The sequence below is a fragment of the Artibeus jamaicensis genome, unplaced genomic scaffold, assembly GCF_021234435.1.
Source record: "Artibeus jamaicensis isolate MK-2021 breed Jamaican fruit bat unplaced genomic scaffold, CSHL_Jam_final contig_465, whole genome shotgun sequence".
NCBI lineage: Eukaryota > Metazoa > Chordata > Mammalia > Chiroptera > Phyllostomidae > Artibeus > Artibeus jamaicensis.
Genome location: NW_026521843.1, coordinates 21,435,649 through 21,459,431, shown reverse-complemented (window position 1 = coordinate 21,459,431; position 23,783 = coordinate 21,435,649). Strand labels below are relative to the sequence as shown.

Below are 23,783 nucleotides of genomic sequence, written 5' to 3'. Positions count from 1 at the left end.
GACCTTCACTTAATTGTCTTCTTTTGAGACTTTCCCTAACCACCCAACTTAAAATGGTAACCCCTCTCCTGCCAGTATCCCTTTCCTGCCATTTTCCCCCATGTTACTGTGACATTTTTTCTGCTGTGTCATCTCTGACATACTCCATAGTTTGCTTATTCTATTTGTTTATTGTTTTTGTTTTCCGTGAGGGATGCAAGCTCCACGAGGTCAGGGATTTTTATTTCATTTTTTATGTGCTCATCAAATACGTGTTGAGTCAATGACTAAGGACTCTGTCCTTTCCCTAGGAAATAAAAAAGGAAGCAAAACAAAGGGAAGACAATCTTGTCAATACACTGAAAACTGCTGAATTGTACATTCTCTAAGGTGTATTTAGTGGTATGTAAGTTACATTTCCGTAAGTATTATTTATTAATAGTCAACAAACAAATCAAGAGGGAAGACAAATTGCAGAGAGCAGTGCTCTCAGATCCATCCCACAGCTTTAGAAGACACGATAGACCTGACCTTGGTGGATGAATAAAAAGAGTAGAATTCCAGGAAGCACACCATGTGCCTGGAGGAGATACCACCCCAGTGGTATCTGACTCATTGGTAACGGACCCCGAGCAGAACCACTCTGGTCTCTTGGAATTAGAGTGTTTTGAGTCTTTCTCCTTACAGCACCAGTTTCTCTCCTTGCTTAGTCCATTTGCTCATACACTTAAAATGTAAACGTGCCTTTTGAAATGTGTGGAAAAAAATTCCAGCCCTCTCTCAACTATTCAAGAGGCTGGGGATGAGGACAGCCACCAGCACTGTTATGCGGTTCCCATGGGTGGACCCGTGTCACAAGGCTGTGGGGTACAGAGTGGTAACGTTGGAGCCTCAGTTCCTCTGTGCTCACCAGGGCTCTGACAGAAACAGGACAACAGGGGTTTCCCAGAAACATGTCACTGATTCATAAATTTATGGATTGTGCCGTGAGATGTAATGTAAAGAGTGCTGAACAGGAAGTCCTGGTGAGGCAAATGAAGCCTGATTGTGAAGTAAAAACATATATTAATGTAAGTAGAGTAGCCAGCCAATTTAATTAGATCTCTTGTTGCCCAGAGCTAGAAAAGGACAAGTTGGTAGTAAACAATAAAATGGCCTTATGTTTATGTGGTTTTTCACAGTATTTTTCTTTTAATTTTTTTTTATTGTGGTAAAACACACAAACATAAAATTTACTGTCTAAAAACCATTTTTAAGCATGCACGTCAGTGGTATTTAACACATTCATAATGTGCTATCATTACCACTATCCGTCTCTAGAACTCTTTTTGTCTTATAAAAACTCAAGCTCTATGCCATTAAACACTAGCTCCCTATTCTCTTGTTCCCCCAAGCCCTGGCAACCACAGTCTGTTTTCTGTCACTACAATTTTAACTACTCTAAGTACCTCATTTAAGTGGAATGATAAAGTATTTTTATTTTTGTGACTTGACTATTTCTAATAGCATAATATTCTCAGGGTTCACCCATGTTGTAATACAGGTCAGAATTTCTTTCCTAAATAATATTCCATTGCATGTATATAACCCCCCTTTTTTTATTCATTCATTGGTTGATCATTCATCAGTCAATGGACACTCAAGTTTCTCCCAGGTTTTAATTACAGTGAATAATGCTCTATGAACTTGGGCGTGCAAATATCTCTTTGAGACCCCGCTTTCTTTTGTGTGCTTACCCAGAGAGAATTGCTAGACCGTATGGTGTTTTCTAGTGTGGCTGTACAGTTTTATGTTCCCGGTGACATTGCACGAGAGATCCAGCGTCTCCACATTCTCGTCAACACTCGTTACTTTCTGTTTCTTTTGATAGTAGTCATTCTAATGGGTGTAGTTTTCATTTGTGTTTCCCTAATGACTAGTGATGTTGAGCATCTTTTCATGTACTTCTTGGCCATTTGTATATCTTCTCTGGAGAAACATCAATTCAGGCACTTTGCCCAGTTTTTAATCTTGTTTTGTTGTTGAATTTTTGTTATGTATACATTCTGGGTATTAATCCCTTATCAAATATATGATTTGTAAATGTTTTCCCCATTCTATGGCTTGTCTTTTCACTCTGTTGATAGTATCTTTTGATGCCAAAAAATTTTTAAATTTCCATGAAGTCCAATTTATTTATTTTTTGTGTATCTTTGGTTTGTGTGTGATATCCAAGAAATCAGTGCCAAATCCAATGTTGTGAAGCTTTTGTCCTGTGTTTTCTTCTAAGAATTTTATAGTTCTTTTGCCTCATTTTTAGATCTTTGATTTATTTGAGTTAATTTTTGTATATGATGTTAGGCAAGGGTCCACCTTTTTTCTTTTCCATGTGGATATCCACTCCCCCAGCACCATTTGTTGAAGAGACTGCCTTTGCCCACTGAATGGTCTTGGCACCTTGCCAAAAATTACTTGACCATGTACATGAGGGTCAGTTTCTTGATTCTCTATTCTGTTCCATTGGTTTATATGTGTATCTTAATGCCAGTACCACACTGTTATGATTACTGCAGTTTTGCAGTCTGTTTTTTAAATCAGGAGCAGTCTTTCAGCTCTCCTCTTCTTCAGGGTTGTTTTGACTATTGGGGTCCTTTGAGATTCCATATAAATATTTGGATGGGTTTTTCTATGTCTTCAAAAAACATCATTGGAATTTTGATAGTGTTGCACTGAATTTGTAGATTGCTTTGAATGCTGTTGATATCTTGACAATATTACATCTTCCAACTTTGTAAACATGGTATATGTTTCCATTTATTTAGGTGTCCTTTAGCTTCTTTCAGCAATGTTTTGTATTTTTCATTGTACAAGACTTGTACCTCCTTGGTTAGGTTAATTCCTAAGCATTTTATTCTTTTTGATGTAAATGGAATTCTTTCTTAACTTCTTTTTTGAATCATTCGTACAGAAAGGCAACTGAACTCTGTCTGTTAACCTCATATTCTACTATATTGCTGAATTTATTTATTAGTTCCAACAATTTTGTTATGGAATCCCCAAGATTTTCTGTATATAAGATCATATCATTTTTAAACAGGGTAATTTTAGTTCTCCCTTTCCAGTTTGATTGCCTTTTATTTCTTTTTCTTGCCTAATTTCTCTGGCTAGAACTTCCAGTACAATGTTGAATACAACTGGTAAAAACAGGTATGCATCTTTACCTTGTTCCTGACCTCAGAGAAAAAACTTTCAGCCTTTCACCATTGAGAATCATGTTTGCTGTGAGTTTTTCACTATGGCTTTTATTATGTTGAGGTAGTCTCTTTCTATTCCTAGTTTGTTGGGTGTTTTTATTTATCATGAGAGAGTGTTGACTTTTGACAAATGCTTTTTTTGCATCAAGATGAGTATGTATTTTTTCTCTTTCATTCTATTAACATGGCATAGTACATTAATTGATTTTTATATGTTCAACTATCCTTGCATTCCAGGAATAAATCCCACTTTGTCATGGTGTATAATTATTTTAATATTCTGTTAGATTTAGTTTATTAATATTGTGTTGAGGGTTTTCGCATCAGTGTTCATAAGGGAGATGATATCAATAAGGAAAATGGTAGTTTTGGCATAGGGTCTCTGTCTGATTTGGTATCTGGGAAACACTGGCCTCACAGGATTAATCAAGAAGGTTCCCATCTTTAGTATTTTTGGAAAAGTTTGAAAAGGGCTGATGTCAGTTCTTCTTTAAATGTTTGACAGAATTCATCAGTGAAGCCAGCAGGTCTAGGGCTTTTCTCTGGAGATTTTTGATTACTAATTCAATCTTCTTATTATGCATGGGTCCATGAAGATTTTTTTATTTCTTCACAAATTAGTTTTTGTAGGTTTTGTGTTTCTAGGAATTTGTTAATTTCATCTAGATTATCCAGTGTGTTGGTGTAAAATTGTTCATAGTACTCTCTTATAATTATTTTTAATTCAGTAACAGTTGTTGCTTCAGGGAAAGAGAACTGGGTAAGTGGTGATCAGAGACGGGAGTGTGTCTTACAGGTTTGTTTTATTTAAATCTTTGCTCTCTGCACATATGTTAATAAATCAGAAATTAATAAGATGATCCCTTGGGAAGATTAACCATACACAGACAATTGATATCAAATGAGGAGCCATAGTAATCTCTTAAACCACTCCATGTTCCTTGCTCTCCTTGCTCCAGGTCACCCTTCTCTCCAGCTGGAAAGAATCAGCTTCCTAAAGTACATTTCTGATCATGCATTTACCCTCTCAGAATTCTTTCTCACAGTCCCTTCATTCTGTTCAGAATAAAACTCAAATTCCTTAGCGAGGCATTAAAAATTCTTCACAAAATGGTCCAACGTATCTTTCAAGTCATCTCACTGTAATTCTCTTTTGTAAACCTTTCCTCTGACCTCGGCACACTCCAAGATTTTGGTCTTTTCTCTACCCCCTGCAAATCAGTGCCTTGGCTTATCCTCTTATTATTGTTCTAGCTGGAATACCTTACCACTCCCCATCTGCCTCTCATAGCCTATCCATCTTTCAAGGTTGAGCTAATAGGCCATCTTTTCTATGTAAATCTTCCTGATCTTTTCAAGTCAAAATTCATCTTCATTCATATATCTATTTAATCATTCAGAAAAAAATTTTTGCATGTTCTCTGTGCGAGGCAGACAGGAACAAGATGCAGGTTCTATCATCAAGTTGCTTTGAGTCTTTTAGAGGGAGACTGATGAACACTCATCATAAATAACATCAATTGAGCACATACTAAGTGTCAGGAGTATATCAACTCCTGTAATCTTCACAACAACCTGATCAGGTAGGTGGTTTTCTTGCCTTAATTTTAGAGGTAAGGAATTGGAGACATGGAGAGGTTAGGTAAATTGCCCAAGGTTACCTACAAGGCTGGAGAGAAGAGAAGCTGGAATTTAGACCAGGAATCCTGCATCCAGAGGCTCTGTGTTTGCATTCTACCACTTGCCATAACTGTGTTATAATAAGCAAGATACTCCCATCATCTACATTCTGATTTAATTTGTATGAGTTGGTACTAATATTGCTTTAAACCTCCCAAGTGACTCCACTGTGCTGCCAGAATTAGAACCTCTACTGTAGAGTATACAGAGATGGTGAAAAGGGTAGATGGTCAAAGAGGCCTGGAGCATGGGGGTTGCAAGAGGCTTGGATTAATTTAACTGGCGGGTTAGAAAACAGTGATTTGTGAAGAAGGGACATGTGGGTATGGGGAACGGAGCAACTTCAAGAACTGGGATCTGCTTGGCCAGGCTGGGAGAGGAACCAGACTGTTAGAGAGCAAAGAAGGGGCCACGTCAGCCTTGAATGTCATTCCTAAAGAATGTAGAGTTGATCCTTTAGGCCATAGGAAGACAGAGGGGGCCTAAAAATTATTTTCTCGTTCATCATTTTTAATAAGCCCCCTAGAGACTTACTTGAGCCACTCAGTTGCAGAAAATGTGTCCTAGTGGACGTGTAGGGTTTATACAATGCTGGTGTTTGTCTGATCCATGATGCTATGTGGGGGAACACCTAACAATACTCTTTGTCCATGAGGCCAAGAGAGCCATTATCCATCTGGAAACATTTAATAGTTATGAGAAGCTTGCATTGTATTTCCAAAATGCCAAAAATCCCTTGAGGACAGACATCTCTGAACAGGGAGAGGCCACATCTGCAGTCTTGCTTTCCTCATCTTGGCCTGATGTAAAGCCTCAGCTGCTTGTCAGTGGGTGTGAGTTTATCTGGTGAAAATGAAACAAGGAAGGCTGGTACTAAGAGGGGCCTTTATACTTGATCTTAGCCAAAGGGCCAAGAGGCGATAAGAGGGGCCTTACAATGTGGAGGTGGCCTCAATCTCCATAGAAACCTTTACGTAAATCATTTTGCTCTGGGCTGGGTCTGAAACACTGCATTTCCAGTTGCTATGATACCAGAAGTCACTATTATAATCCCCTGGGATTCTGTGAAGGGGAGTGTGAGTTAGGGATGACAGTAGGTTTTCTTTCTTTCCTTATTTTTCTTCTCTTTCTAGTTCCTTTCTTCTTTTATCTTAAAGAAATGCCAAGTGCAAAGTGCAAGCTGAATAGGCAGGAAAGACAAGGGAAATTTTGCCTTTCCTCAAAATGTTGGCTCCTAAGGATGCACCGGGCTACTTGAAGAGGCATGTTAAGCTAAGCAGTATGGACTGGACACTGTGGGTTGCCTAAGCAGAGCACTTACTTCTCTGCTTCCTCCTTGCTAACACAACCCCGATTTGGTAAAGGTAATAAATGCAGCCAAAGGACTCAGAGGAAGCAGGTCCATTCAAGGCTGAGCCAAGGGTAGGGTAATTATAGATACACATATTCCTCCTTGCTGATGGTTTTTTTAGGACTTCAGCCCGGGGTTTTCTCCAAGAGCCTGTGACTAGTTCAGGGTGGGCATGTCCTGAATTGTATCAGACTGAATGGGGAGACTTTACTCCCATGTTTTTCAGGGAGAGGTTACTTGTTTTGTTGGACATGAACAAAGGGGAGGATTGTTCTAGGTCTGCTGGCAGCCATCTTGTAACCATGAGACAGGTCGATGTGAGGAAAAGCCAACACAAAAAGCAGGCAGGCAACTAAGTGAGCCACATGATAAATGGAGCTGGAGCTCTGACTGTTTCATGCCTAGAGGTTGGGCCTACCTCTGTTAAATGAGATGATCAATTTCCCTTTCAGTTGGACTTGCAGCTGAAAGGTGACTCCTGACTGCTCACTAACTTATAGTGCCTGTCATTACAGAGCAGATAGGTTTATATCAGAGCCTGCAGAGTATCTTCTCAATGGTTCTCTTATCTGGACCACCTACAAACCTCTTGAAGAAGAATGGACATTTTCATTCCTATTATTCTGAGCAGTGAAGTCACTTGCCTAAGGTCAAACAGCCCAGACTTGAACCGGCAACCTTCCGGTTCTCAGCCCAGCACTCATCCCACGGAGCCACACCAGCCAGGGCTAGTATTTCCACTTTTGAAAGCCTGGTTACACATATAACTTTAACCTCACAAGACCCCTGAAGGGTCTCAAATATTATGCTCAGATGCAGAGATAACACTTGCTGAGATTAAGTCACTAAGCTGGTCACTTAATGGTCTGGCAAAAAAAGATAACTTGGGTGAATCAAGCTCTCTCCGGGATTTTGGAATAGGAACACTGAAAGCCTTGAAAACTTGGGAGCCAAGCTGAAGGCCCTGTGGGGCCCTGAATAAGATGTAGAAGATGAGGGCAGAGCGAGATGGAGAAGAGAAAGCTTGTGTCCCTGGGAAAATCGGAGAGAGCAGATGCCTCATTTTCTGGCCGCTTCCCAGGTTCCATTTCCAGGCTGAAGGAAGTCCAGCTGGACTTGGTCTCCTATGCATGTCATAGATGTTTCTGGCCCTCTTACTCCAGCCAGTTTGAGTTAGTTTCTGTTCCTTGAGGCTTTGATTAAAACCTTTTCATCTTTGTTGTTGTATTTGTCTCCTGTTTCCCCGAAACCATTAGTAGGAAGATGAAAACACTTCAAATGAAAGGGGCACAGATACTTGGTTTTTGGTTAGGATTAAGACAGGGATTGGAGGAATTGTGTGCAGCTCTGGGGCCGGAGTGCAGGCAGAGAAGACTCTGCTGCGGCAGCCACCAAGAAGGAGAAATACAGCCTGCATACCTGGGGCGCTCTGGGAGGAAAGGGGGAGTGTGTGAACTTGAAACTATGCTGTAAGAATGTCACTGTGGCGTCAGGGTTCGTTACCAGCTGTGATTTTTGCCTCCCCATCCCTCTCTGCAGAAGGGCAATGTTGAAGACAGTTTTGGTCGTCAAAATTGGGGGCAATGCCCTTGGAGTGTAGTGGTCAGAGGCCAGAGATGCTGCTAAATATCCTGTAATGAACAGCACAGGCCACACAACCAAGAATTACCTGGCACGGCATATATACGGTGGGACCCAAAAAACTGGAATTTATTTATAAGAAATTGTGTTTTTTTTCTTACATGTTTAAACTTCTGTCACCTTCAAAATGCTCTCCATTTGATGCAATACACCTATTGAGATATTTTTTTCTCCTGCTCAAAACAGTTTTTGAACTCGGAGATTTTGATGCCTTTTAGTGCTTCTGCCGTTTTTTGTTTCACTTTTTCCACATGGGCAAAACATTTCCCTTTGAGGACTTTTTTCATCCAGGAAGCAAAGAAAAAAGTCACTTGGGGCAAAATCAGGTGAATAGAGAGGGTGGGGCACAGGGTGATGCCATTTTTAGTCAAAAACTGCTGAACACTCAGCATGGTGTGGGCAGGTGCACTTATAAATCAACCATAATGGGCAAACTCATCAAAAGAATCTTCAAAAAAAATTCACTGAAGCTGAAAACAGCCTCTTACACAACACCAGCTGGTACACTGATACAGGTGGGTTTCTAGAACACTCACCTAGTAGGGAAGCCTGTACTACAAGGGTCCCATCCTACAGAAGATAACTCTGGTTTTGGGGGGTACACCATATATGTATATAAGAGTGTTATGTTTATTGATGTCCCAAAATTTCCAGAAACATTATAGGTGATTTTTTGATCTCTAAAATGTGAACTACTCAGAATCCCTTTATCTAGGATCACTTTTAATTGCCCTATATACATAGCCATATATATATATATATATCCTAAAGCAAAGATATTCACTCCTCCGCCGTCGGGCAGGTTAAAGAGCTTACATGTGTTCAATGGCAGATATATGCCTATGCCATCAGGTTCACTGATCCATGTGGCATGTTTCTACATGTCAGCAAGCCAAGAAGGGAAAGCCTGTTTTGGTGCATGTGTTTCAGACCATCATTTTTACTTCGTTAAGAATCTGACATATGGTAATGCTTACCACATCCACCAAGGCTTCAACCCATAGTGATTTCTAGTGAGGCTGCAAACAGTAATTACGTTTCTGAAGTGGTAGTTTAGATCTTATATTGCCAGTGGGAAAAAAATACTAGTTTGCAGGCATGCCCCCAAATGAGCTCTAAAGAACTCCTTCCAAGAGTTATTTACCCTCTGTAATGGAAGAGGGCAGGAGGAGCAGTAAATCTGGGGGAAGGGGAGGGCCTCATAAAAGATGAGGTGGGCCATGACTGCCCCTCTTAGTTACTCTGGAAACTGCATGGTTTCAAAGCTTCTCATGGAGCTTTGGAAGATGAGTCTCTCTCATCTCAAGCTCCTTTACCTAATGTGTTTGACACTGGAGTAGTCCTGCCTCCTCCCAGTGAGTTCGTTCCCTTGGGCAGTGAGGTTTGTGGTTGCCAAGGAGCCGTCCGCTGTGAATTTGGAGCTGGGTCTTTGGTTCAGTCCAACTGTGGTCCCCAGAGGCTTGACTGGCCTGAACATTCTGTTCTTTTCTGTCTGCCTTCAATTCTGAGGCACAGAAAAACATTTTTCGCATCCGACAAAGCCTTCCAGCTGAGGTAGGAAGGAGGATGAGGGTGTGTCTGTAAAATCCATAGTATCTTCCTGTCCGCCTCTTGGTAAAGAGTGGGTTTGTGTCAGGACAGCACAAGGTTCAAACTGTTCCCCAAGCTGCTGAGAGGCAGGCGTGGGGCTGTGGGTCAAACTGCATTCTTGAACCCCAGCAACTGCTGGGAAAATGGAGGGTATAGTCCATTTAGTCCACAGACCACAGTCCCAGAAGTTGGTAGGGACCAGCAGAAAGTCATTTCTCTCTCTCCGAAGGAAACCACACGGCCTTGTGCTCTGGAGGCCCTCTCTGGACCATGCCCAGCTCGGACAGAGCCTTTGAACCCTCTTTCATGTCTCTCTGGCCAGTTTATTGGCCCAGCTGTCTAGTGGGCTGTTACACAGGATGGAATTGGTGCCTTTGTTCTTCTTCATGGAAAGTTTCAGGAGTTTAGATCCACCCCAACAATAATATCATTTACTGAATGCTTACCATATGTTACACACTGTACATATGTGACTTCATTTAATTATCTTGGCGATCCTATCAGGTAAGTCTTCTTATGCCCATTTTTCAGAGTAGGAATTGAGGCTTAGAGAAGCTTAGTAAGCTCTCTGAGGTTATAGAGTGAGTATGTAGAAGAACCAGAATTCCATCCCAGGCCTCAAACATTGAACCCCTCTCGGTAAACCCACCTGACCACCCTGCTGATGGTTTCACTTCTTTTTTTGCTTGACACATGTATCTTAGGCTTTTTGAAATACACTGTTGACCATAGTTAAGACATACACTGTAAAGTATATATATTGTATAGTAAAGTTGTCTTAATTCTAAGGTCAAGAGATTGTCTTGAGTTATATCTGGGCCTGAACTCACAGCTCTCTCGCTCTCACACACAAATGTTATTTAGGGTAAAGTGATGCATCAGGCATATTTTTAAGCTTAACCAGGCATAACACACCCATCTAAATAGACATGTGAGTGTATTGTAATTGACTGTGTCGTGGATGTTAAAATGGGACGAACCTTTGTCTTAGCTTCAGCTGGATGAAGTGCCAACTGCTTCCACGTTCCAGAGTGGTCCCGAGGCTCTTCTCGCTCTTGCCTGGAGTGGGTGGGAGTGTGGGGAGGGGCAGGAGGGGAGATGCCAGCAGCTCTTCCCAAAGCTGTTCTTGCTTTCCAGTCTTCTCAGCCATCCTCTTGGCTTCTATAACCTCTGGCGAGTCTGGCAGTCAGCTGAAGGTCACGGTTCTTGGTTACCTCCTTCAGAAGCCCAGCTTGGATGCCCAATCATCCCATTTGAAATTGCTGAGTGGTGGTGTTCCTTGGGATTGGGGCATAGTGCCCTGGTGTCTGACTCAGGATTAAGACATCTACAGGAGACAGAGTAGCTTGTGGCAGATGAGATGACTTGTCTGAGAGTCAGCCTGGAGCTGCTTTAGGTCTCTCCTAAACCAGTTGTGTGTGAAGGGCAGAGGAGCCCACAGCAGAAAGAAGCTGGAGTTCGATCACCCCTTGCTCAGGGGCAGATGGAGGAAGGACAAACACCCAGCCAGAACAGACTCTCATGTATCAGCACCCAGAGAATGTGGATGAGGGGTCCCCCACCAAGTGGGAAGTGCCCCGTAGGAACAAGAAATGGCTGTGAGAGCCAGCCAAAAACAGTAGTAACTCGGAAGGCTTTTCCTCTCTGCCCCCACTTCCACTCTGGACATGAAGTGATGACCAGCAGCAGCCAAGGAGACGTGGGGTAAAGGCACAGGCAGAGAAGGAGAGAATCCAGCTACGTCCCTTCCCACTGCAGAAAGCAAGCCTGGAGGTGGAGGATGATGCTTTAAACTGGGAAGGCCATTTTAAAGTTTTTAAGTATTACCTAAGTATTATATCTATGTTAATGACAACTAAGATTGTTTGGAGATATAATAAGAACGAGGTCTTAAAAAAGAACTCTGATCTGTATGTTAAGGGACCTACTCAGATTTCACCCTGGGTAGAGGCAAGAACTGCCCACAGATACTGAGCGGGTGGCTGGGGGAAATCGAAGAGCATTAAGAAGGCACACTCTGTCTGCTTGTCCAAAGTGCTCCCCGGGTCTCCCTTCCTTTCCTCTGCTCTCAGCCTGCTCCAGAAATGCTGGCAAGTGTGGTCTAACCTCAGGACCTTTGCATCCACTCTTCCCTCTGCCTGGAATGCTCTTCCCCAAGAAGCCACAGGGCTTGCTCCCTGGCTTCCTTCATCTCTCTCTCTGTTCCCACACACCTTCGGCAGACACTTATCTGGCCATGCAGTGTAATTCATCACCCACACCTCTCTGCTCTGTCTAGCCCCCTTATCCTACTGCGTTAAGCTTGTCATAGCCCAGATCACTGCCAGACCTCGGGTGTGAATTTATTTATTGTGTGCCCACAGATTGCCAGCTCCGAAAGCATGGAAACTTATTTTGTTCACTCATCTTCCCAAACACATAGAATTATGAATGAAACATGGTGGCAGCCCCTTTAATATTTGTTGCTGCTGCCATTGAATGTTGCCCCTGCTTCCCTAAATTTTTTTTAGCTTTAGGAGTACAGATTTACTGACCAAATTATACAAGGCAGCTAGTCTGGGCAAGTTGACTTGCACCTTTGTATCCAAAGCATGTTTCCTCTGTCTGGGACACGAAGGAACCCAGAGGGGGGAATTCACCCAGTGCTGAGATGTCAGCGACCTCTTCCCTTGGAAACTGTACATTAGTTTTCCCTGAAGGAATCGATTTTTTTCTTTTCGAGACGAAGGAATGCAGAAACAGAGTTTCATCTCACTATAGCCTGAAGGGTGATTTTCATGAATTTTTACCACATGTCCACACAAAACTTTTGCCTTTCTCTCATTGAGGGAAAGAATTTGAGAAATTTCTATGGGAGTCTTGTCAATGTAGAGAGCCTTATCAGGAAAAAGTGATTCTTTTAAAGTAATCTGAGTCATAGGGAAGTCAGATTCTTTCTGTGACTTGCTGAGAACTTCACCCTAGAGGGACAGTGAGGGGTGCCTTTCTGAGACTGGCTACTCGAAGGCCTTGATCATGATGCCTACTCCTTGGCTTTCATCCTGAAAATCATGTCTTCTCAACACACCTGAGAAGCAATTCTTAAATCGGGAGACTGTCCAACAATGCCAGAACTACCCCCTCCTCTTCCCAGCGGCCCTTCTCCTGGAGTTCCTTGCCTTCAGTCCTTTCCATCATTACTAGTGCTGTGTCTATAGTTGTGAGAAAGAACAGTTTTCTTAGAAATTCGACTTGGCTTGAAAACAATGTTTTCAAGGATGGCAAAGATTAATTTGGGGCAGTGAGGGAAAAACCAGGCTGGTGTAGTTATTGCCTGATAGGTTAAGAGTGTGAGCTCTGGAACTCTGCTGGGGTTTGAAGTTGAGCTCCATCACTTACTAGCTGTGTGACCTCAGAACATTTCCTTAATTTCTCAGGGCCTCAGTTTTCTCATCTGAACATTGGGGACAGTAACAACCTTCCCCACATGGTTGCTTAATTCTAGGTGAATTAATATGTGGAAGGGGCTTAGAACAGTGCTTGGCACATAAGAATAGGTGTGTGTTAGCTGTTTTTATTGTTGGGGTGGTGATTAATCACGATCACCATCATCATTCTCATCACCATCCTTTGCAAAACATCGACATTTAGATTCTAGTTGAGGACTTCACAGAGGTAAAGCCACCAGTGGAATCTCTCTGTACAAGATGCTGCTCAGGGTTAGCCATGCTTGATTTTCAGACTATTTGATGAAGGAACCACACAGGTTTGTGACTGCCACTTGGTTAAATTCTTCTAGGACCCCAGCAAGACAGCAGTTCTACAGTTTTATTCCTTCCCCTTCTGCTCCAAGGTTTGTAAGGATCTTTGGCCCATTGCCATGAAAATCTTCTATGGTTCTAGGACAACTGGCCCAATCAAATGGCTGAAAAGTGACATCCAGCATTCTTTAAAATAATAATTAAAAAAAACATGTAGTGAAGTAATATGAAGCAGAAATGGGCTCAACATTTTTTAAATTGTAAGCCAGAATAAAAATACAAACACCGAAATATTTTCTAAACTGAATCAAAGCCAAACTAATATGTATTTGTTTTGTTCCAAGACCGTGGCTTGTGGACTTGACTCAAGAAAGGATTTTGGCATCATTGTCTCAATTCACCTTTCTCCCCCAGGATACAAGCCCTGAAATGTGGCAATGGACTTCAGCCGAGGCACAGCTGCTGTGACTGGCCTTTTGCAGGTTGCCACATGACATGCAGCTTTCCTAAGTCTCAACTCCCAGCATTCCCTGGTGCCTGCTCTGTGCACTTCCCCCTGCAGCCCCTAGCAGTTCTGTTAGGCAGTCTCCAAGGATTTCTTTAAGGTTTGCAGTCTGTTGAAGCAGAAAAGTTTTCTAGTTGATTAGAAACAAATTCTGAATCCAGCATCCACAACTGTTTGTTTTATAAATGAGGTAACCGGAGGAAAATGCAGTCAACAGAACTGAAATAGCCTTTGCTCCATCGTGAACGCTGGGCTCTTGGAACCTCCTCAGATTTTGGTCTTTCACCTCCTGGACTGTAAACAGGAACTCACTTAGAAAATCTCAGACTGACTTAAACTTTGTGTTTCTGTGTGTGTGTGTGTGTGTATTTTTTAATTAAAATTTTGTTCCTCAGTTCCAAGATTTCCATTTGGTCCTACTTTATGTTGTCTCTTTGTTGAACTCATTTTTTTTTCTTGAATTGTTTTCCCAATTTCATTAAGTTGTTCATCTGTGTTCTCTTGTAGCTCTCTGTGCATATTCAGAGCAGTTTTTTTTTTAATCCTTTGTCCAGTGGTTCATGCATCTGTTTCCTGGGGGTCAGGTACTGGAGGCTCACTGGGCTCCTTCAATGCGTCATGTTTCCCCCGGTTCTTCATGATCCCTGTAGCCTCTTCTAGATGTTGTGGACTGACTTCAGGTAGGAAAGACCTTCACTTGTGGGTGGAGGCATGCTGGGGTGTGCTGGGACCCTGGATTTGGTGGTGCAGGGCACCAAATACGGGGGCTGTGGTGGCCGTAGGTCCAGAAAGCCATGCCATCTAGACAGCTCAGGCTGCTGGGGTTCATATCACCAACTGCGTAGCACTTGATGAGCACTGTGGAGGGTCTGCAGTGGCTGGAAGGGTTGTTGGGGTCCTCAGTGATGCTTCAGGGTTCAGTAGGTAAGGACCAGAGCAGGCAGGGGTGAGGACCAGAGCTGATGGTATGCACACACTTGGAGGCAGAGGCCAGTTGTAGATGCCTGTGTCCTGTAGTGGCAGGGGCCAATTGCAGACACACATATAGCAGCAAGAGCCAGGAGCAGCAGCGAGGGCCGGGGCTAACTGCAGGGGCCCTCACAGCTTCAGTGCCCTTAACTGTCAGCGTGTGCTCCTGTGGCTTCAGGGTCTCACCTCAGGCTGTGCATAGCTCCGAAATGTGTTGGGAGTTGGGCCAGCGGGGTGCAGGTGCACAGCTGGAATGGCTAGCTGCAGGTGATGCCCGTGGTACAGGCTAGTGACAGGAGTCAGAGCCGCAGACAGGCCAACAGTGGCTGTGGAAGCCTCAGCCGTTGGGGTGTACTGCTGCAGCTTGATTAGAATTTGACAGTCTGAGTTATCAAAAAGGCATTGCCGATGCCTAGCCTATTGTTCCTTTTTGCCCCGTTCTCTGCACTAACAGAAGCTGCTCACTGCCACTTGAAGGAGGACCTTTCATACTTGCAAAGAGTAGCAGGTTTCCTTCGCACTTTTCTCTGGCCACACTGTGTCTGTTCATGGGGCCAAGAATTCCACCACCTTCTTCAAACCACAGAGAGACACATTTTTAGACCACCAGAGGGGGACCCCTGGGATTTCTCTTTTTATAGACATCACAGAAGTTGCCTCTTGCTTATCATTTGCTGATTGATGGATTAGCTGAGATCTGCTAAATAAAGATATTGCTACACATTTATAATAACTATTGATATCACATAATTCCACAAGTCAATTTGCTTCCCTTATCAAAGACTTAACATTTTAAAGTTTTGAAGAGAATTATTGCTTTGCCTTACAGCTGATCTGATTTCTCCATTCTAGTCACTTATAATAAAGAAAAGACTTGGTAATGTTTGGATGCTGACAGTGTGCTAAGCACTGATCCAGGCTTTTTGCACAATCCTATGACAGAGACACTAATAATAGACCCTTTTTAGAGATGAGAAAACTGAGGCTCAGAAAGTTTAAATAACTTGCAAAAGTTAATACACTTGAGAAGTAGCAGAGCCTCCTGCCTGACAAACTCCCATGGGATTCATAGCACCACTGGAGGGCCACTTGGCCTTGGCCTTGCCTGGCAGGCCTTACATTTAGATATTTGGTATTACTTCCTTATGATGGGTTATAGACAGTCACAGAAGTACAACAGAGAACTGAAAGAAATCTCTCAAAATTTGGACCACACTGTCCTCAGTACGGTACGGAGATGCACAGGCACACGCATTTCAATTTTGTATATGGTAAAGTCTTTAGTTAGGTAAGCATATAAACATTTTAAATATGCTATAGTTCTAAAACTCCATTTTGATATTTCTTCATTTTGTAACATACAGAGTCCCAACAATGAAGTTGGCCCGTCCATGTCTTCACATTGGAGAGGTCCTAATATACAGAATCACAGGATTAGAAGGGAAATTTAGAGACTATCTTGTCCACCTTCATTTCATATGTGAAGAAATGGAGACACGGAGATGCCGAGTACCCTCTCCAAGGTCACGCAGCAAAGAGTGCCCTTCTACAGACAGGGAGGCCAGTGTGCTTTATCCTGCACCTCCTGCTGTTGATACCGAGCTCACACTTCCCAGTGAGCAAGGAGAGAAGTCACCCATGCAGGCACGGGTAACAGGAGCATTGTGGGGTCCAGGAAGTGTCTCTTTGAAGGCCAATGGCTCCTTCCAGTACAATGTTTTTTGTAAACAAGTGCAGAAAAAGATTACATTTCTATAGAATTTGCACATTTCAAAACCTTCTTGGAACCAAGAATCATCATTGGGCCACACGACCACACTGAGAGAGGGTGTGTGCAGGCATTACTATTTCTTTTTTCTATATGAGGAAACAAACGTCAAGAAGTGTTACACACCTTCCTAAGGTAACACAGCTAGGTACTGGCGGAGCTGTTCCTGTAATTTAGGACTCCTGGCTTGAGACAGAGCACTGGACAACATTGCTTTCCTATGTCTCACAGGAATTACAGATGAGAACAGCACAAGCGTTTCTGTTCTTCTGATGCTGTGCATAAACCATTTTCAAACCCAGTGTATTTTCTCTGAAAGAAACTGTTCTACATGTGATCAGTAACTTGGGAAAAAAGGATAATTAGATCTCCTAAACTATATTCATAAAGTAAACACTATTTCAGGATAGATAATTAAGCATTTGCAATGTTCCTAAGATGTTTCCTTTCAGTGGTGAGGTGTAAGATATATTTAAATGAAGCTTGGTCTGGGAAACCATCATCCTGCAATTTAAAATGCTGCTCTTGTAACCATGCAATTCTTTGTCTAAAGCCCTTTTACAAAAGTGGGTATTTTAATTCAATAAACAAAAGCCAGGCACTTCCAGCCTTCCTACCAGTGCAGAGCTACCGCTTGCAGCTGACACAGACAACAGAGAAAATACACAAACAAACGCATTTGATCTCGCCTGGCTGCGGGGTGTTTTCATCTTTCAAGAGACGGAGGGAAAAACAGCCTTAGAACTTTACCACCAAGACTTCCGAATTTGTTGCAACACAACATAATGGTAAAATGCTATTTTCTTAGTGCTCGCATTTTTTTTTAATAACCACCATGGCCAAGAATGCCTTGTTTTATTTTTATAATAAACCCAAAGAAAATCTTGAATTCACTCTCGATTTGGAGATGGCAAAGATGCCATGGGTTTTTCAGAAGCAAACCACCAAGTCTAATAATTCAATCTTATACCCTCTGTTTAATCTATACTTGAGGCATTTATTTCATGTTTATACTGGTTTGACACTAATCATGCTTAAGAGAGATTTTGTACCCTGTTTTCCTGCGCAAAGCTGAGCCACAAAAGTAGACTTAACAATGCCAACTCTTTCCCGGGCTTATCAGTGAAAAAGCATTTAGCCTAAGATTCCAGCGTAAACAAGATAGAGAATTGCCCATCTAGCCACATTCCACTGACATCTGTCTGGATAGAGAGCCACATTAAATAATTTCCCTTTTAATTTGGCACCAATGTGCCCATTTCTCATGCTGCTTTTGATACATTGTTATAAGCAAATTGTTACAGTGCTGTTATATTACATATAGGAAGCAAGGTATAAAAGAGCCTTAAATACTTTAAAGTTCTACACAGTGTCATACTTTTCAACCTACTTTAATTATAATCAAGTTGGCTTAAAGATACAGTGAAAACCTCATACAATTTATTTATAGTTGACATATCTAATATTAGTTGTTTAAAGGATGTCAACTACCACCCACTCCCATCGCAGTTCTCTTGAGACTGAAATTTGTACAGGCTGGTTACTTGGTCAAAGCATGTATTATAGTTTCTTAGCACTAAATACATTTTAATGGTTTCATCATAAGGAATGGAAAGCAAACTAGCTGCATAGCTTAATAATTCATCAGACATACCTTGTTTGAAGAAAGCAATTTTTTTCAAGAATTTTCCACCACACAGAATGGATATCCTGTTTTCCTTAGGCTTTTCTGCATCACAAATCCCATCCAAATTACTCTAAAGAAGAAACAACAAGAGGTCCAGGCACCTTTTCTTCTCAGAGGAGCTCATCAAACATTCCCATCCACCTCTGAGCACTTTGAAAAGCACATTTCACACTCACACACACACACACACACACACACACACACACACTCACTCACACACACGGTTTCTCACACGGGTTTTAGTGCTGAATTAGGCGGTCCTCTTTCAAATTTCCACTCCCACTTGCTTTCTTTAGTGGGGGGATAAGGATTTCTAAATATTCTTTTCTAGCCCAAAGCAAACATTTTCAGTAAGCAAATGCTACAGTTAGAAATTCTAAAAAGTAGAAGAGAAGCACCCAGATAAAATGAAAAAATATATAATATAAAGACAACTTCAGCAGGGCGATTCAATTTTCTTTCTTTTTCAAATGCTAGTGAATAGCTGGATTGAACTGCAGAAAGACAACTACAAACACCACCTCGCTGAGTCTACTGGCCTCTCACTTTTGGAGCGAAAATGCTTACTTTTCCTACATGTCAGAGCTCTGTTTTGGTTTAGTTTGCTTCGGTCCCCTCTGCATTTTGGCAAGCTTACTGTAGTCTTTGCTGCCAGGGACCGGACACAAGATAATGATAGTAGGAAGCAAAACCTGACTCATGCATGTTTCAGAAAACCTGATGATGGAGAGCCCACATCAGAGGTGAAATCTGCTGATTTTTGTAATTTATGTATCAGTGACACCAACTAAGTTGAAGGGATTCGGACCCCAAATATGCATTTGCATGTCACAGCATTATAACAACCGACCAGAAAAAAGCGTATGTCTGGTGCTCCTGGAGATTCAAGTGTGTGTGTCCTTGGGTCACAACGTCTTCCTTCCAGCAGGGTGGGCAGTAGCGCAGAGCCAGGCCTCCTCCTGCTGGGGAGCCAGCACCGTGCGGCAGCCCTGGCGCCTCCCCGCCGGCAGCCCTCCCACGCTCATCTGTCCGCCCTGCCATCACTCCTTCTGTAAGATTACAGTTCGAATGTTATTTGATCTTGTTTTTTCTTCATTTTGTTCTGCACTTAAATTATTTCTCTATCCTGTTTCTTCTTCTATAAAATCCTGAGCTCAGGTCCCTCGGTGGTAAGGACGGTGCTGTCATGTAGAAGGGGGCCTGTCCCACTGTTTGAGTTAGGGAAGGTTCAGATGAAATGGCAATCCGAGAATTAATATAATAGCAATATTAATAATAATGCTGAATGCCATTTATCAAATACCTACTTTTGCTAGGCGTGGTGATAAGCCCTCTGCATGTATCATCCCATTTAATACTTAGAAAAATGTAGAGGATTCAGTACTGCCATTTCATTTTACAGCAAGGTGCTATTTTAGGACTTAGAACTTCTTTTATTAGTTTAACTTGTATTCTTATGTTGAATAAGGTAGAATCAGATGCACATTATTGAAAAGCATATGAAGAGATGCTCAAAGAGAAATGAAAATGAAAAAGCAATGATGTAAAATTTTAGAAATAAATAGCAGTGGTTGCGCAACATTCTGAATGTAATTAATGCTAATAAATTAAAATGGTTAGAGTGGTAAATGTTTATATATGTATATAAACATGTAGACATATAAACATACATAAGCATATATACACACATATATACATATATATACACATACACACACCACAATAAAAAGTAGTTAAAAATACAAATTCCTTTTTTAAGAAGTGGTGAAATGTCTTTATTTTCATTCAAATGGCAAAAGTTAACAAGCTGGAACGTGCCCCTGACAGACGTGCGGTGGCCCAGAAGGGCTGTGGACCAGTGTGGCTGCTCTAGAGATTCACCCAGACGTCCCCAGTCCCATTCCGTGTGTGCCCAGGACCCTCTGGTCAGCTTCGTGCCCTGAGAAACCCCTCCCTGGAAAATTAATGGGTTAAGTGAGGGAGATACAAGTAGGACATATTTTGCCTCAGCCTAATGCAGAAGACTAGATGTGGTGTTTGAACATCAACCCCAAGGCTGGATCACCTAAGTCTGACTGTTGGTTTTGACACCTGACATTTGGCAAGTAACCTAATCTCTGTTTTGTAGTTTTTTTCATCTGTAAAATGAGAAAAAGAGTAAAATGTATATCATAAGGTTATGACAAATGAATTAATACTTATAAAGTTCTTAGAGTCTTGCCTCATAAGATTTTATTTATTGATTTTTAGAGAGAGAGGAGAGGAGGGAGAGAGATATCAATGTGTGGTTGACTGTCATGTGACCCCCACTGGGGACCTGGCCTGCAACCCAGGCATATGCCCTGACTGAGAATTGAACCAGTGACCCTTTGTTCACAGCCCACACTCAATCCACTGAGCTATACAAACCAAGGCTAAATAGGTGATTTTTTAAAATAAAATGTGCATCAATACTACTGTATTCATTTTTTCTTGCTGCATAACAAATTACCAAAATTTCTGTCTTAAAACAGCACCCATTTATTATCTCTTAATTCTGTCGGTCAGAGTTTCTGCTCAGAGTCTTATAGGGCCAAATACAGAGTGGCAGTTGAACTGGGTTCCCATCCAGAAGCTCTGGAAAGGAATCTACCTTAAGTTCATTAAGTTGGCAGAATTCAGTTACTTGCTTTTATAAAACTAAGGTCCCTATTTTCTTGCTGCCTACCAGCCAAAGGCGGCTCTCAGCTCCTAGAGGGAACCCCACTCCTTGCCACGTGGCTCCCTCCATCTTTCAGCTACCCATAGTGCCTCTTAGTCAAGCTTGGATTCTCCCTGACTTCCTCTTTCAACAACCCAGAGATGCTGCTTTGCAAGGGCTCTTGGGATTACTTAGGCCAATGGGATAATCTTATTTCAGTGTCAACTGATTAGTAACTATAATTACATCCTCATTGTTGCTTTGACCTATAACATGACATCATCCTGCCCTAGGGGTGAAGAACATGTATGTTGGCTTACAGTTCTGCCTACCACAACTACTGATCTTAAAAACATTACTCTGGAGGAAAGTAAAAAACAGGATGAGAAACACAGTACAGCATCGGGATGGTTAATTTTATGTGTCAACTTCGCTATATCACCAGGACCTAGGTATTTAGATAAACACAGTTTCTGGCTGCGTCTGTGAGGGTGCTTCTGGATGAGGCTAGCATTGGAATCTGGGGACAGAGTAAAGCAGATTGCCCTCCCCAGTGTGGGTGGGACTCACTCAGTCCACTGAAGGCCCGAATAGAATGAAAGCCTGAGGAAGAAAGAATTCTCTCTGCCTCCCTTCCAGTTGGGACATTGTTCTTCTCCTGCTTCTGGATGGGAACCACACCACTAGCCCTCTGGAGGCTCCAGCTTGCTGACTGTAGACCTTGGACTTCTAGGCTTCCATCATCACACTAGTCATTCCTCATAGTAAATCTGTCTGTCTATGCATCCATTCATCTATCTAGTCTCCTATTGGTTTTGATTCTCTGGAGAACCCACATAGTTATAAATACAATTATAAAAAATATATGAACATAAAACAGTATGTTTTGCAGGAACACATAAGTGAATGAGTGCTCATGAACCCCACATGCTTCAGAGCCTGCACTTGCTGTTCTAGGGCTTCTCTCAGACACCTTCCTGGCTTACACGCTCACCTTCTGCATGCCTTTGCTCATGTGTCACCTCCTGAGTAGGGCGTTTCTTGGCTGCCCTGTTTAAAATGGCACCTACACCCCCTAGCATTTTTCTCTCCCTCTTATCCGTGTTATTTGCCTCATAGTACCTACTACCCTTTAATAATATTTGCTACTTAATTTTTTTTATTATGCATTCCTACTAGAATGTAGACTCCTGGAAGGAAGGATTTTAAAAATTTGTTTTGGTCACTGATGTGTCCTTGGCCCTCAAAACAGACACCTAATAGGCACATATAAAAATATTAACTTAATGAATGATCACAAGTACATTAGAATACTTGCCTATGGGGAAAGAGAATTGGGATGAAATAGAATAAAAAACATTAAAGCAAAAGTCCTGGAGTCTATCAGTGATAGTCATGCTGAGAACTGATTCATCCCTCCATACCCTAAGTCGGTGGCAGCAACATTTTACCTATAAAACAGTCCAGTTGGTAGCCTTGGGGAAATCTAACTTCTTTATCTAACACAAAATCACGGCTTCCTGGTAAGTGACCTTGAACTTGTCACATGGCATGAACTGAACTTCTAGATTATTTCTAATGGAGAAGAGAAACTGTGATGTTCAGTTTTCCTACATTACTACTTGAGGTTCTGTTTTGTTTGTAAATCACTTATGGCTGCTCAAAAACATCAGTTCTTTCTGAAACAGCTGTTTGTCACTATATAAACTTAGTGTGACCGTCTTGTACTGTGTTTAGTACAAAAGTTCAAATCTCTTTTAGAATACTCTCTATTAAAGGTTTTTGTTATTTTCATAAACATTGAACTTGGTGGCTCTTTAAAATAGTGCCTCATCTTTTTTTTTTGACTCTAGAGATGGAACTCAGGGAAGTAAATGTGCTCTTCATATCACAAACCCATTCTTTTCTGTGACTTTTAAAAAATTCAAGATGGCAATTTAAGAGGCTAAATAATGAGGTAGCCTTTTCAGACACCCCTGATGCATTCACTTTGTGCTGGTTTAAAACACAAGAGCTACACCTTTTATGACACAAGCTCACTGAAATGTTGAGGCGATATTGTATTTGGTGCTACATCAGTTTTTGCACAGAAATATGATTTGCTTTGAACTCCTCTACAACACTCTGGAGGCTTTTTTCTCCACGCACTTTGGGAGAAGCTTCCTGCACTAAGCAGGTGGCATTGCAGTTCCCCGGCCACCATTGAATGTTACTGCTGAAAATGCACCTTCTGTGTAGTGTCAAGGTGAATGAAAAATCTGCTGACATAATTGACTTTTGTTCAGTTTATGTTAGCACTATCTGTGTGAAGCAAAGAGGTTATTGGGAGAAAAGGGTATCTTTCAACAACTTGATGGAGCCAAACGGAGCACACCAATGGCTTACAAACAGGTAGGTAGACTATAGGGGCCAAAAGAGACTCTGCAAAGGAATATAAAAGAGCCTCCAAAGCTATAAAGAAGATTTCTTGAATATATATCAGAGGGAAAAGTTAGTTAGAAATTTGATAGGTGTTGTTACGACAGGTAAATTTAGTGGTACAAAGGAGATAGTGGACCAATAGAATTCACCTTTTTCCTCAGGCTATTAAAAATATTTGGAATACCCTGGCTGGTGTAGCTCAGTGGATTGAGCACGGGCCTGCGAACCAGACAATCGAGGTTCGATTCCCAGTCAGGGCACATGCCTGGGTTGCAGGCCGGTTCCCTGCAGGCCACTTCCCAGCAGGGGATGCACAAAAGGCAACCATACATTGATGTTTCTCTCCCTCTCTCCTTCCCTTCCCCTCTAAAGATAAATAAATAAAATTAAAGAAATATATATATTGGGAATATTACTATTTCCAAATGCTTCCCTGAAAGAAATGAGATAGAACCACTGTATGAGGTCTGTCTGGAAGCAGTCCAGACAGTGTTAATGTAACGAGAACAGTTTGTGTGATATCAGTGAAACCTGGCAGC

The 23,783-nt window shown here is 41.9% G+C and overlaps 1 protein-coding gene across 4 annotated transcripts in view; it reads right to left on the bottom strand.

Annotated features, from left to right (window-relative positions):
• VIT (vitrin) overlaps positions 1-18,732 on the bottom strand; it is a 99,263-nt gene extending 80,531 nt beyond the window's left edge. For 2 of the 4 annotated variants that reach the window (XM_053667168.1, XM_053667169.1), the window contains exon 1: positions 18,111-18,358. The gene's annotated coding sequence lies outside the window, so the exon portion shown is untranslated. Of the gene's footprint in view, positions 1-18,110; positions 18,359-18,578; positions 18,600-18,710 lie in introns of those variants that run through there. The other 2 variants (XM_037165419.2, XM_053667167.1) reach the window with 2 other exon arrangements.
• Between the last annotated feature and the right edge of the window lie 5,051 nt (positions 18,733-23,783).